Genomic DNA, 13645 nt, shown 5'->3' with positions numbered 1-13645 from the left:
TGTTCATGAATATGTGTGTATAGAAGCACACATCTGCAGGACACACGTGTGAAGGTCAGAAGACAAGGTACAGGAGTCAGTTATTTTTTTCCCATACTGTGGGTCTCAGGGATGGAGCTCAGATCCCAAGACTTGGCAGCAAGCCTTTCTGATGCACATGTCTAAGTGTGTGTGTGTGTGTGTGTGTGTGTGTGTGTGTGTGTGTGTGTGTGATAACACAAATATTACATGAAATGGAAGTATTAACATAAATGAGTATTATATAAGAATCCCATATTATCTGGAAGCATTTTGTACTGTACTAGAAAGAAGCTAAAAAAGCACCTGGCAAACGATGACTGGCCAACTCTCTTGCCTTGGTTGTTGCTTCTCCTGTTTTGCCCGTTTTTGGGAGAAAATAGACCTGGCAAATTCTTCTGAGGCATATTGCACTCTAGTCAGAGAAAATGACATCCTCACATAATGTCAAGGGGAAAAAAAGGATCTCATAGCTCTTTCACACAATTAGAGACAATTCTACCTAGGTGGAAGAAGGTGAGGGTAAAAGAGTGTTTAGTGGGTACCTTGCCGTGAAGTGTTTAACGCTGAGGCATTTGGGGTGCCCATGCTGTGTTCTAAGCCGTTACCCACTCTCAAGATTATCTACTTATTTATTATAAACATTTAAAGCTGAAGCCTTTACAAAAGGCCAAAATTAGCAGTGAGTGCTTTCACAAAGAAAATGTATTCAAATGGAGTTGCTGCACCATGAGCTGGAATGTCAGTGGAATTGTCTAAAATGATCTTTGTGCTTCTGTGAAAGGCATTTGAACAGGAAGATGCCTGTAGTAGAAGCATACCGTTAGATGACTCTTCCCCATTTTATTGTCATTCCTTAAGTACCTATTGTGTATTTAATATCTATGTCCTTAAAGAGTTCACAGCCTAATGAGATAAATGTAAGCAGATGTGTATCTAGTGTAGGATGCGGTGAAATATTGGAAAGAGGGGTGATGTGTTTGCCCTAGGCACCCTAAACACACGTGGCTAGTCGGCTAGGGAGATGAGAGAACTAACGGGAGGAACATGGTGTTTTAACATTCGCCAGGCACTTGGCATTGGGCATGCACTGATGAAAAACAACAGCGTCAAGAACTGAAAAGGGTTTAAGAATTTCCCTCTAATCAACTTTCAGTTTTCCTGGCTGTGCAAAAGAAAGGCCAGCATTTAACAATAGACATGTTCTTATGACTGTAAATGCTCACAAAGCAAAGATGGCACTGGTTGAACGAACCACTCAAAACTGAATGAGTAGTTTTAGGAGTAGATTTTCTATTCTGAGGAAATAATTCAACTAACCACAGAAGAGAACACGGGCTTTGTGAGAGCACACATGTGGATTGGAGACCTGCTCAGGTGGCCGGGCAGCAGCGTGTGTCAGCCACAGGAAGACTGTGCTGCAGCGACACGATAAAGAGATCGGCTGGCAAGAGACTCGGCAGCCTCTGAAGGTGGGATTTCCCACCAAGTGAATACTCCTTTGATGCTAGGTCTGCTGCAATGTGCTCGACATGGAACTAACCCGAGGACATTTGATAACACTTCAGATGTCCAAAAGTGTGACAACGCACTGCTGAGCTAAACAAGACAGCCCTGATGTGCTGAATTTTAGACTTTGGTTTAATTCTGGACAAAATTCCAGAAGGCATAGCTGTTTGTGTTTTCATTGTATGTGTGGCATTGAAGAGAAGGGGGCTGTTAAACAAGATGGTTAAATATAAAGTGTTAATCATAATGAGGTAAATTATTCATCTTCTTCATTATAGAATAAATTTCTAATTGTTTGTTTGTGTATGTGTGTGTGTGTGTGTGTGTGTAGCAATATAATTTTGAATGTAAGTTATTTTCTTCTTGTAGTAATCCCCCCTTTCAATGTTGGGGATCATACCTCATTCATGCTAGACAAATGTTCTACTGTTAAACTACAGCTGCAGTACTGAGATATGTGGAAGATGTTTTAAATATTCAAGTTAAAATAGGAGACGGATAAATGTGCAAACACAACAATGTTTAGGCAGTGCCAGGATGTGGTCCTGACTGGCTTTCACTTATCTTTGACCTTCAGGTTATACAGAACATTTCTAAAGCAGAAGTGGTTTTGACCTTGGAGGAAGTGCTTGGGAGACATTAACTGAGATCAAGTTTTCTTCAGCATAAAGGCATCTTTTTCATTTTTCTTATGTCTTGCATTTGCTATCCTTTGATTCTTGTAACATGCAGGAGTCTTGTCTCCTGAGGCTCTGACTCTGAACTGCCTACCCAGTAACACAAGAAAAAGTGAAATGCTTCAAATTTCTAAGGACAGTGGATTTTAAAGAGTCATTAGTAAAGGAGAGACACCGGGTTTGAAGATGTAAGTGAAGGACAAGCTTTCCTCCACAGGAAGTGCAAGTAGAGTCACAGGGGAGGCCTCCCCACATGGCCAGGGGAACAAAGGAAGCAAAGATCACCACAAAGAAGGACAGTGTGAAAGCACGTTCTTCCCATGCCCCTCCACAATAAAGTCTTTCCTCACAACTCACGGGTGGGGGTGGCGGTGGTTATGGCTCCTCATCTGTCCTTTGTGATTGGATCTACTTATTTATTCTCCACCTTCACCACAGAAGTTTCCAAAGAAAAGGAAAATTATGTTGTTCTCTGCTTTAACTACAAGAAGTACCCTGCTCAAAAGACAGGCCTCCTCAAAATTTTGTGAACTGATAACTTACTTTCAAAGAAATGATTTTATGTTTATGATTGTACTGAACAAATAATAATTTTTCTCTTCTTATCCCATGTCAAATGTAATAATCTTAGGGTACATTTTATTTTAATAATTATAAAAAAATCACTCATATATATATTTCAAAGCAGAGAAATTTGTGACAGAAAAACAACCATAGTTTCTCTTCCTAAGGAACCCATTAGTTCTTTTACATCATTTTTATGGTCATTATATGGATTTTTAGGTAGCTACCACTAACGACAACTATTCATATGTGCCTGTAGCTAATGTTTTAAGATGGAATAGACACACTGAATTCACAAAGTCATTGGCACAAGTAAAGAAAAGACTTTAGGAATTCACTTTAAAATTTTTTTTAACTTATTATAATTTATTCAGATTATATCCTGATTGTTAACCCCTCACGTGTATCTCCCTTTCCCCCTTCCCCCTCTTATGTCCTATTCCCCTTCCTTAGATCTCTGAGAGAAGGGGCCCTCCTCTCCCACCATATGACCTATCAGGTCTCATCAGGATAGCCTGCTTCCCCTTCCTCTATGAGCTGTGACTTCTAGGAAGGCTTATATATATGTATGTGTGTATACACACACACACACACACACACACACACACACACACACACACACACACACACAATTTCATCCCTGACGCAGAGGTCATTGAGTAAGGAGTTGTTCAGTTTCCATGATTTTGTAGGCTTTCTTTTCTTTCTGTTGATGTTGAATTCCAGCTTTAATCCGTGGTGGTCTAATAAGATGCAAGGTGTTATTTCGATCTTTTTGTATATGTTGAGATTTGCTGTGTGACCAAGTATATGTTCAACCTTGGAGGAAGTTCCATGAGGAGTTGAGAAGAAGGTATTTTTTAAATATTTGGGTGAAATGTTCTCTAGGTATCTGGTAGGTCCATTTGATTCATGACGTCTATTAGTTTCATCATTTTTCCTTTTTATTTCTGTCTCAGTGATCTGTCTATTGGGGAGAGTGGAGTGTTGTAGCCTCCCGTTATCGTTGTGTGGCACTCAATGTGTGTTTTAAGCTGTAGTAATGTTTCTTTTATGAATGTGGGTGCTCCTGCATTTGGGACATAGATACTGAGGGTTGAGACATCATATTGGTGTATTTTCCTTTTAAGAGTATGACACATCCTTCTCCATCTCTTTTGATTAGCTTTAGTTGAAATTCTACTTTATTAGATACTGGAATGGCTATTCCAGCTTGCTTCTTGGGTCAATTTGCATGGAATACCTTTTTCCAGACCTTTGCTCTGAGGTAATGTCTATCTTTATTGCTGACGTGTGTTTCTTGTATGCAGCAGAATGATGGATCTGGTTTTCACATATCCATTCTATTGGCCTGTGTCTTTTTATTGGGGAGTTGAAGCCACTGATGTTGTGAGATGTCAATGACCAGTGGTCGTTAGCTTCTGTTTTTCTGATGTTGGTGGTGGTAGAGTATGTGTCTGTTTTCTTTCTTTTTTTCTTTTTTCTGTGGATTGGTATTATTTATTTCTAGTGTTTTTCTGGGTGTAATTAGCCTCTTTGTATTGGAATTTTCCTTCTAGTATCTTCTGTAGGTCTCATTTTGTGTCTAGGTACTGCTTAAACTTGGTTTTGCCATGGAATATATTGCTTTCTCTGCCTATTGTGAATGAAAGTTTTGCTGGGTCTAGTAGTCTGGGTTGGCATCTGTGATCTCTTAGTGTCTGTATGACATCTGCCTAGGCCCTTTTGACTTTCATAGTCTTTGCTGAGAAGTCAGGGGTAATTCTGATATGTTTGCCTTTATATGTTACTTGGCTTTGTTCTCTTGCAACTTTTAAAATTCTTTCTTTGTTCTGTACATTTAGTATTTTGATCACTATGTGGCAGGAGGATTTTCTTTTACTGTCCAGTCTATTTGGAGTTTTGTAGGCTTCTTATATGTTTATGAGCATTTCTTTATTTAGGTTGGGGAAATTTTCTTGTATGATTTTGTTGAAAATGTTTTCTGGACCATGGATCTAGGAGTCTTCTCCTTCTATTCCTACTATTCTTAGGTTTGGTCTTCTTATAGTGTCCCAGATTTCTTGGATCTTTTGTGTGAGGAAATTTTTAGTTTCAACACTTTTTTCTGAAGCATTGATAACTTCAACTGCATCTCCTCCACGTGAGATTCTCTCTTCCATCTCTTGTGCTTTGTTGGTGTTTCTTATGTCTGCAACTCCTGTTCTCTTCCCTAGATTTTCCAACTCCAGGATTGCCTCCGATTGTGCTGCTTTCTTTGTTGTTTCTAATTCCCTTTTTAGGTCTTGAATAGTTTTACTTTTTCAAAATTTATTTCTCCTGTTTGATGTATTTTCCTATATTTCTTTGAGAGATTTATTTTCCTCCTTAAAGGATTCTATAATGTTCACCACCTCAGATTCAAATTCTTCTTGTGCTTCTTGGCTGTTAGCAGCTCCAGAGCTTGCTGTGGTAGGATCACTGGTCTGAATGTTGTTGCTGTGTTCTTGTGCTGGCCTCTGGCCATCTGGTGTTGTCAGGCCTGGAGGCTCCTCCAATTGGGTCACTGTCTGTGTGCCTGGTGTACTAGGCAGGTTGGGAGCAGGCAAAGAGTGCTCCAAGCTGAAGGCTGTTTGCTAGAGCTCCCCAGAGGCCTCCTTAGGATGGTGGGCATTGGGTGTTGCAGCCTGTGCCCAGCTCAGCTCTTCTGGGTTCCCTGTCACTGGGTCAGGAAGGAGAGAAGCAGACTAAGAGAGCTCCAAGCTGAAAGCTGCCAGGGTGTCCCTCAGACCTCCTTGTTATTGTGAACAGTGTGGGTGTGGTTGGTGCCCAACTTATATCTGCTGGTTCACTCTCTGTGACCCAGATGGGCCAGGCCAAAACGGAGCGAGTGGAGAAATACCCAAGCCCCAAACTGCTGGGGTGTCCCACAGCCCTTCTCGGTATGGCAGCTAATGTGGGCTGTGGCCTGCACCCAACTCCTGTTTTTTTCTCTCTCTGTATCCCAGAAGGGCCAGGCTGGTAAGCAGCAGAAGGAGAGAGATCTAAGCCCCAAAGCTGTTTGAGTGTCCCACAGCCCTTCTCAGAATGGTAGCTAATGTGGGTTGTGGCCCACAACCATCTGAGCTACGTGTTTCTGAAAAATGTTTAAGAAAAAAACCCAATGAATCTATTTAGTGCTGGCTATATACACACGAGTGTGTGGCAATTTATTGGATCAGGGGCAGCCTCCCATATAGTGTAAGGATTTCATTAGCTTCTCCTGATTTTTTTTTTTGTGCTCTTTTGATATTGTACACATCTTGTTGCTGTAGTAACACTTGATGTGAATTAATTTGTGCTCCCATGTCTGCCAAATACTGTTTCCTGTGGACTTCTAGACCTTCTGGTTCTTACAACCATCTTGCCCACACTTCCTTCATGATCCCTGACCTTGGTGGGAAGGGGCCCTGATACAAATGCCCCATATAGAGCTACATAATCTACACTCATTTATTCTCTGCTTATTGTCCAATCAATACAGAGGCAATATATTAATTACCATACATTGCAGAAGGCAGCACCTCTAATGAGTGTTGAGAGATTCACTAATACATGGGATTAATAATAAAAGCCTAGGGGGTAGCTTACTGTTGTGGATTTCCCCTAGGATTTATGACCTATCCAGTCATGAATTTTTGGCCCAGCTGATGGTACCAATGATGAATTCTGTCAAGTGGACCATGCTTTAAAGCCATTCAGAGAATGACTGGCTACTTTCATAATATTCATTTACTATTCCACTTATTCCACTTTTTAATCTTAGGATGCTGATAGAAAGACAAAAGGATCTACTACAGGAACAGCAATAAAATGCCTCCTAATGACATTTTGCTGTGCACAGATCAGTGCCTGACTAATTTCCCATCTAAGAAGCTCCTTCTTAAAATAGATGGGGATTTAACACATAACCCTACAACTGGACAATGTGGGGAGAGAGAGAGAGAGAGAGAGAGAGAGAGAGAGAGAGAGAGAGAGAGAGAGAGAGACAGAGACAGAGACAGAGACAGAGACAGAGACAGAGAGACAAAGAGAGACGGAGACAGAGGCAGAGAGAGACAGAGAGAGAAATAGAGAGAGAGACAGACAGAGACAGAGAGACAGAAACAGAGAGCTAAAAACTTAGTCCTAAATGGAATGTCTTCATCAACACTTTCCCCTCAAGGCTTAGAGAGTTATATGGAAAAGGAGCTGGAAAGATTTTAAGAGTCAGGGGGACGGGTGATCCGAAGGAAATGGTCTGCCGGACACAATAGAACTGATGCCCATATGAATTCAGAATCTATGGCAGCACACTCGCACAAGACCTGCACAGGTTTAAACAATGGATTCCCAGCCTGAGATGGGGGAAGTGGGCATATGGCCCATTCCCCAACCAAGAAACTGTTTGTAATTGATATCTAGTAAGTAAAAAAGGCAAAACTGTTTTTCTCCAGCACCATATCGCTAGGCATATTGGCTAAGCTCCAGTGCAGGCCTCACACACAGGAGGGCTTGGCCGAGAGAAAACAAACTCCCTGTTTTCTTGGTGGGCTTTTTGTTTTAGTTTGGCATCTTTTGTGTTATTTTTGTGTTATTATTTTTTTTATTTACAAGCTGATGTACAAAATGGGCGTAATATAATGAAACTCTTTTTAAGCATGGCACCAAAACTCTGAAGTTTGGTTTTATAATTCGCAGTGACCAAAGATAATACCTACAATCCAAACACAAAAGAATAAGGAGTCATTACAGCATTGTTTTTGTTTTTTCATTTTTTAAAACTAAACAGTTTTTATTTTTCACATATACATTTATATTATTACACAAATATAAGTGATGCCTAAAAATAAAGCCACATGATCCTTTTGGGAAAGTGCTTGACTTAAAACAGACCCAAGTGGAATATTCCTTAATTACTGCTGTTTTGTAATACTTTTTGACCCCTTCTGCTCAAGCATGTTGTGGCTCCCCAGGGTATTTCTAGGCATTGTATTTAGTAATTTAAGCCTGCTTCCAATCTGCAGATAGCATAATTTCTTCTAAAATAAATAAATAAACCAACTCTGGCCCTTGGCAGAAAGTAAAAATAAAATAAAAGGAAATATACTAAGTATATTATTTGTTCTATTATCAGATGTGACTGGTGTTTTGAAGAACTAGACTTACTTAGAAGTCTGAGTGGTACTAAGGCAGCATTGAATTTAAATGTACTTTGTCTCATATTACATAACTGAAATACTGAGCATAAACTGAATCTTAATTTTTTATTTTTATTTAATTAATTTATTTATATTAAAACTCAATTGTTGTCCCATCACTTGTATCCCCCCCGATTCTTCCCTCCCTCCCACTTTCACGCTATTCCCATCCCCTGTGAATCTTAATTTTAAGATGAAATTCCTTAAGGAATCTTTGTGGGAATCCTTTCGAAAATAAATCATATTTTGTTTGTAGCAAAAAAAAAAAATACAATAAACTACCTATGCCAAGACAGGGTAAGCAAGTCCTCAATAGTTCCTGCCTCACAAATATGTCTGTCAGATATACTGGGCCAGAAGGCTGAAGAAGATGCTCCAATGTTATAGAGAGTTTTTGGTGATTATTCAGGTAGCAAATTGTCTCTGTCATCTTCTTATTTGGGAAGCTACTAACTTGCACTTCCAGCATTCTCAAGTAATCAACTTTATTCCTTCTCATGCCTCTGATGGGGTTGAAGACCAGATAGTTTAGTTTTACAGTGAAGCTTAGTTGTTTGGGGGTTAAGATGTTTTTAGGTCTAGATAGATGTTTTTAGTTGATAATGACAAGATGTGATGGAGATTGATTTACATTCAGAATTTTAGATGCACCAAGATAGGAAAGATGTTTTCTTCAAGGCTGTCAAATACAAATAGCCAAAATGCTTAGAATATAACATTTAAATAATTCCCAATTGAGTTAAGGTTCCTCTTGCTATAAGTAATTTATTTCAGCATTTTTTTTTTGTTTTGAAAAAAATTTTTTAAGAGTGAGAAAGAAAGTGGAATTGGATGGGTAGGACGGTAAAGAAGATCTAGGAGTAGTGGATGGGGAGAACATGTTTACAATATATTATATAAAATTTAAATAAAAAAGAAAATGCAGAGTAAAGTTTCAAATAATATTCCCTTTATTAATATTACTATGTTTTCTTGTGAGTATTACATTTACTTACGATTCCACCGCTTTTCTAATTTCACTCACATGAGCCATTTTATTTACAAACTCAAGTAGACACATTTTCCACTTGAGTTGCATGTAGTGTGATCTGTCATTCTTTGTGCTGTTTGCTCCTGGTCATTGCCTGAGCCATTTTCACTTGTCTGTTTCTTGATTATTTTACCTTGTCCTTCCATTTCTTTCCCTTCCAAGGCCCCCTTTGATCTGCCATTGCTGCATCTTCCCCATTTACCTCAACATCTAAGGGACTGCTTCATTTTTCCCCTGCAGAGAAAATACTTAAAAAGTTTCCATGTTCTATTTTTTCAAGTTTCAAATTTTAAAATGTGGGGTTTTGTTTTCTTCCCTTGTGGGGTTTGTATTTGTTTTCTTGAGAAGTGAACAAATAGATTTGCCATGTTGGAGGAACATGAATTATTTCATTATTGCATACAGATCACATATAATTGCCTCATCCAAGCTGGAGAATTGTGGGGCTGTGAGTGAGCATGGAGAAACAATTTAGGCTCTTGTCCAGGGACCTCTTCCTCCTCTGCTGTAGGACACATGGTTACTCAGCCATGAGGCCCTTCCTTCAAGCAGATCTTGGTGCCAGGGCATCAAACAGACTCCAATATCTGTGTCATCTCTCCAAAGCTTGGATTCAGAACATATCACATGGGAAGACAGAGGAAAGACTATTGAGTATTCCCTGTCCTGGGTGTGGTGATGGTCTGGTGTTCTTTCCAATTACGTGGCAGGAAATACTTTGTTTATGCTGATAAAATTGCTTTGTCTAAGACTTTTTTTTTCATCAAAGCTCTTGCATTATTTTATTTAATAAATATTTGGTAAATAATTGTAATATCATAAATAGTTTAAGGAGGGTACAGGTGGGTACAAAAACAAAAAAGAATTTTCCTTCACAGTGTATAGCAAAGCCTCCCAGATGGTGAAGTGAGGTAAAGCGTTGTGAAGCACTGTGAAGGTAAAGCTGTTGAGTTAGTTGGGAGTTCAGCTGTTTGAGACATAAGGTAGACGCCCAAGGAACTCGGTTAGAGCCATGTCTATGGAGCACAAGAACGCAGTAAGCCTCTCAAGTCATTTGTACTCATTTGAAAATTTGAGGAGAGTCTTACTTGGTTTAAAATATTGCTGATGAAAAGGTATTAAACATTTCTTATAAAATTTTTTGTAATTAAAAAACAATATATTTTAAAAGTAGAAATCATAGACTCCTCAAATTTATTTTTAATTAATCAAAATTATTATGCAGAGTATAATTAGAATCCCTTTGCCTTTATAATTCTCTTGTAAGTCTAAATCTTTTAATATGGTCATTCATAATTATACTTCAAATTAATGAGGAACCATTGACCCTGTGAAATCAAGTTCTCAAACTGACCTACAGTAATGAGTTCTTAATAAGAATATATTACTCATGCCTGTAGTCATTATTGTGGGATAATAATATTCTAGTTTAAATGATGTTGGAAAACATCTTACATATAATAAATAGTTCTGATCTCAAAGCACAGTTTATTAATGAGTAATATAGAAACAACCGATTTTATTCCCACAACTAAGAAAGACATATAGAAACATATATTATACATAACTAACATATAGTTTATATCTTCTCAGTGTGAATCTAATCATATGAAGTAAATGTTAGAAGAATATTGAACCTCACAACACAAAGTAATAGCTAGAAAAGGAAAAAGAGTTCCAAGTTAAGGCATTTAAAAGATATTCTGTTTTCATGCAGTGATATATAATCGGAGACAAAGTGACTTATAAAGTGACTTATTTATTGCATCATATACATCATCTTTGCATTATAGGGGGAGATGGTTATGTATAATCGTAATGATTATATTCATTGCTTGATTGAAGATGGAGGGACTTGAATTTGAAGATGTTTCAAATATCAGCATCTGTTAAATTTCATCATTAAAAATGCTGTGATTTAATAACCCAGGGCATATAAATATCTCCCATGGAAAAATAATCAGTTCTGAAAGTGCATGAAGTTTTCCAGGTCATCAAGGTGTTATTTAATGAAGCACATCTGATTATTTTATTTTTATCTAAAAATAATTTTAGGAGTTAATTTGTTTTCTGTAACCTGCATTTGCTACTTTGTGGATTCTTCTGTCTTCTACCCTTCTTCACCCCTTTTCTTCTTCCCTTACAACCCTCTAACACTAGATATGAGATTTAATAAAAGGATAATGAGGAAAGAGAAGAAATCCATGAATAAAGTGGGTGATGTTATCATTAGATTACTTCCTGCTAATTAATGGTGTCAAGCTCCTTGGGGCAACTTTGATCTTCGCTGTCAGGATATTCATTTTCTCCTTTTTCTTCTCTTTCTCCTTCTCCTCCTTCTCCTTCTCCTCCTCCTCCTCCTTCTTGTTTCTTCTTTGCACATGACTACTTAACAAGCTGTGACATACTGAGACCAACAATAACCAATAACAACCAACAACCCACCTATCAGTGGTCTAGCTTTTATTTTATTAGTGTATATTAATGATAGAAATAGTGGATCTCATCATGATATTGTCACACACATATATACCATACTTTGACTAGATTATCCCTTGCTAACCTCTTCTGAGAGATACTAACTATATTCAAAAGTTATGATGGCACAGTTGGGTGGAAGGCAGAGGGAGACAAAGGCAGATCTCTGTGAGTTCCAGGCCAACCAGGCACCACAGTGAGACCCTGTGAAAAAACATTATGATACAAATAAAAACAATTGTATTTGTTAATAGTTAAGTGTACTATTACTGCGAAAGTTCTACTTTTAAAAAATTAATTTTAACATATAATTTATATTAATACACATGAATAAAATAAAGTACATACAACAGGAAGAACCATAAGACAATCAGGAGTTATATAAATGTTACATTCATAGTGATTTGGCTATTTGTATTTGCCAAAGTTGAAGAAAGCATCTTTCCTATCTTGTTGGGTCTAAATTTCTGAATGAAGTTCAATATCTATCATATCTCATCTCTATTAACTTAAATCCTTTATCTTGATCTAAAAAGAGCTTATCCCCTAACCAACTAAACTTGATTGTAAGAATAAACTATCTGGTCTTCAACCCCATTAGAGACTTGAGAAGGGTTAAAACTTAAATACCCAAGTGAATCAAAAGTGCAGGTTAGCAGCTTCCAAAATGAAAAAATGACTGAGACAGTTTGCTGCCGGAAAAGTCACCCAATACTCTCTATAATCTTGGAGCATCGCCTTTGGCCTTCTAGGCCAATATATCTGCCAGCCATATTTGCGAGGCAGGAACTACTGAAGACTTGCTTACCCTGTCTTGGCAGAGTTTGGCCATCAACTCTGCCTGCATCTAAGCTTGCCCATTTTTAGGCAGAATTCTGTCTGTGGCAGAAATGAGGACATTTTGTCCCGTGGCTTGTTTGTCACATATTAAGTCAACTCCATAAAGAGGTTCTTTGATGTTGATCATCTTCTTTGAGGTAGGCCGGGAGTTAACTTGTCTTGTCAGGAATCTTTAGAATAATAAAAACATCTTTAAATGCCATATTCTGTAGGTATCTGAGGCTTTTGAAGACCTTATTTAACTATTTTATCTTATATATCTATAGAATCATATCTATCTGTTAGATCTAGGATATATATATATATATATATATTTGTGATAAAATTAGACTAGTTTTTGACATGACCATGATTTGCATCAATATACAGAATTCTGTACCAATGAATTAAAAATAACCTCATTTGTGAGTTAACAACTAAGGCCTTGAGTTGGGGAGTAGATTCAATAATCTACATTTTGTTCTGTTCTCCCCGAAAGCTCTACTTTTATCTCCCTTTTTCTTGCTAAAACCTACCCCACTTAGTATCTAAATCTCAACTCTATTCCCATCTCTTTTAACCTCTTATTTAATATATGAATTTGAGTTATTTTGATCTTGATCTAACCACTATGGATGTTTCCTGAAAAATGGAAGGAGCTATGATATATGCTCTCCCTAGCCTGTCCCAGGGGACAGCTATTCTTTCCAGCCACCTTTGCTCCCAGGCCCCCAGCTCAGGGAAAGTTGGCCTGCGGTAAGGGAGCGCTTTAATATTGGCCACCAGAGGGCTCTCATAACCCTTCCATCTAAGTATCAAACTAAAGTATCTAAACAATGTTCACCATTGAATGAGGAGTATTGTAATTTATACTATACATCTTATGGGGGAAGGTTTTCTAAAAACCATTACACAAAAAACACTTTTGAGAGAACTTAAGAAGCTACACTATTTTATTAAAATAAAGTAATTAAATTGTGTGTTTGAATTTTATCTTTGGCTTCTGCAAGCTATGCACTCCCTACTTTAACTATTGATTGATGTAAATAAAAATGAATCTGCATATATATTCTATAGCTTATAAACAAATGGATTAAAGTGGAACTGATTGTGGTTAGAGCAATGAAACAGTATTTATATTTTTTTCACAAGGAAGGTATAGGGGGAATCTTCCATTATAATGTCAGATGCTTTTGCAATCTAAAGCCTAATTGGGGGAAAGGAAGTATGGCACAGAACAGACTTGCATAGAACATAATTGCAAAGTTTTCTTGTGTGGGTATATTGGTCACAAGAAGTGGAATGCCACAAACTAAGAGCTACGCAAGCTATCAATAGCAACTTGGCTTTTG

At 37.8% G+C, this 13645-nt stretch overlaps 1 protein-coding gene and 1 long non-coding RNA gene across 4 annotated transcripts in view; one reads left to right on the top strand and one right to left on the bottom strand.

The window, feature by feature from the left end:
* The window catches only part of ITGBL1 (integrin subunit beta like 1), a 233011-nt gene that overhangs the window by 45368 nt on the left and 173998 nt on the right, over positions 1 to 13645 (top strand). The gene's annotated exons all lie outside the window — the stretch shown is intronic.
* Positions 1 to 13645, bottom strand: part of LOC311589433 — a 72142-nt gene that overhangs the window by 2507 nt on the left and 55990 nt on the right. The window contains exon 6 of one of the 3 annotated variants that reach the window (XR_014776550.1): positions 342 to 433. The exons of the other annotated variants lie outside the window; for them this stretch is intronic. This is a non-coding gene — a long non-coding RNA (uncharacterized lncRNA). Of the gene's footprint in view, positions 1 to 341; positions 434 to 13645 lie in introns of those variants that run through there. 3 annotated transcript variants of the gene reach the window in all.

This window comes from Acomys minous (genome assembly GCF_964271855.1).
Source record: "Acomys minous genome assembly, chromosome: 18".
Lineage (NCBI taxonomy): Eukaryota > Metazoa > Chordata > Mammalia > Rodentia > Muridae > Acomys > Acomys minous.
The sequence above is the reverse complement of the archived record's forward strand: the minus strand, read 5'-3'. Positions and strand labels throughout refer to the sequence as shown.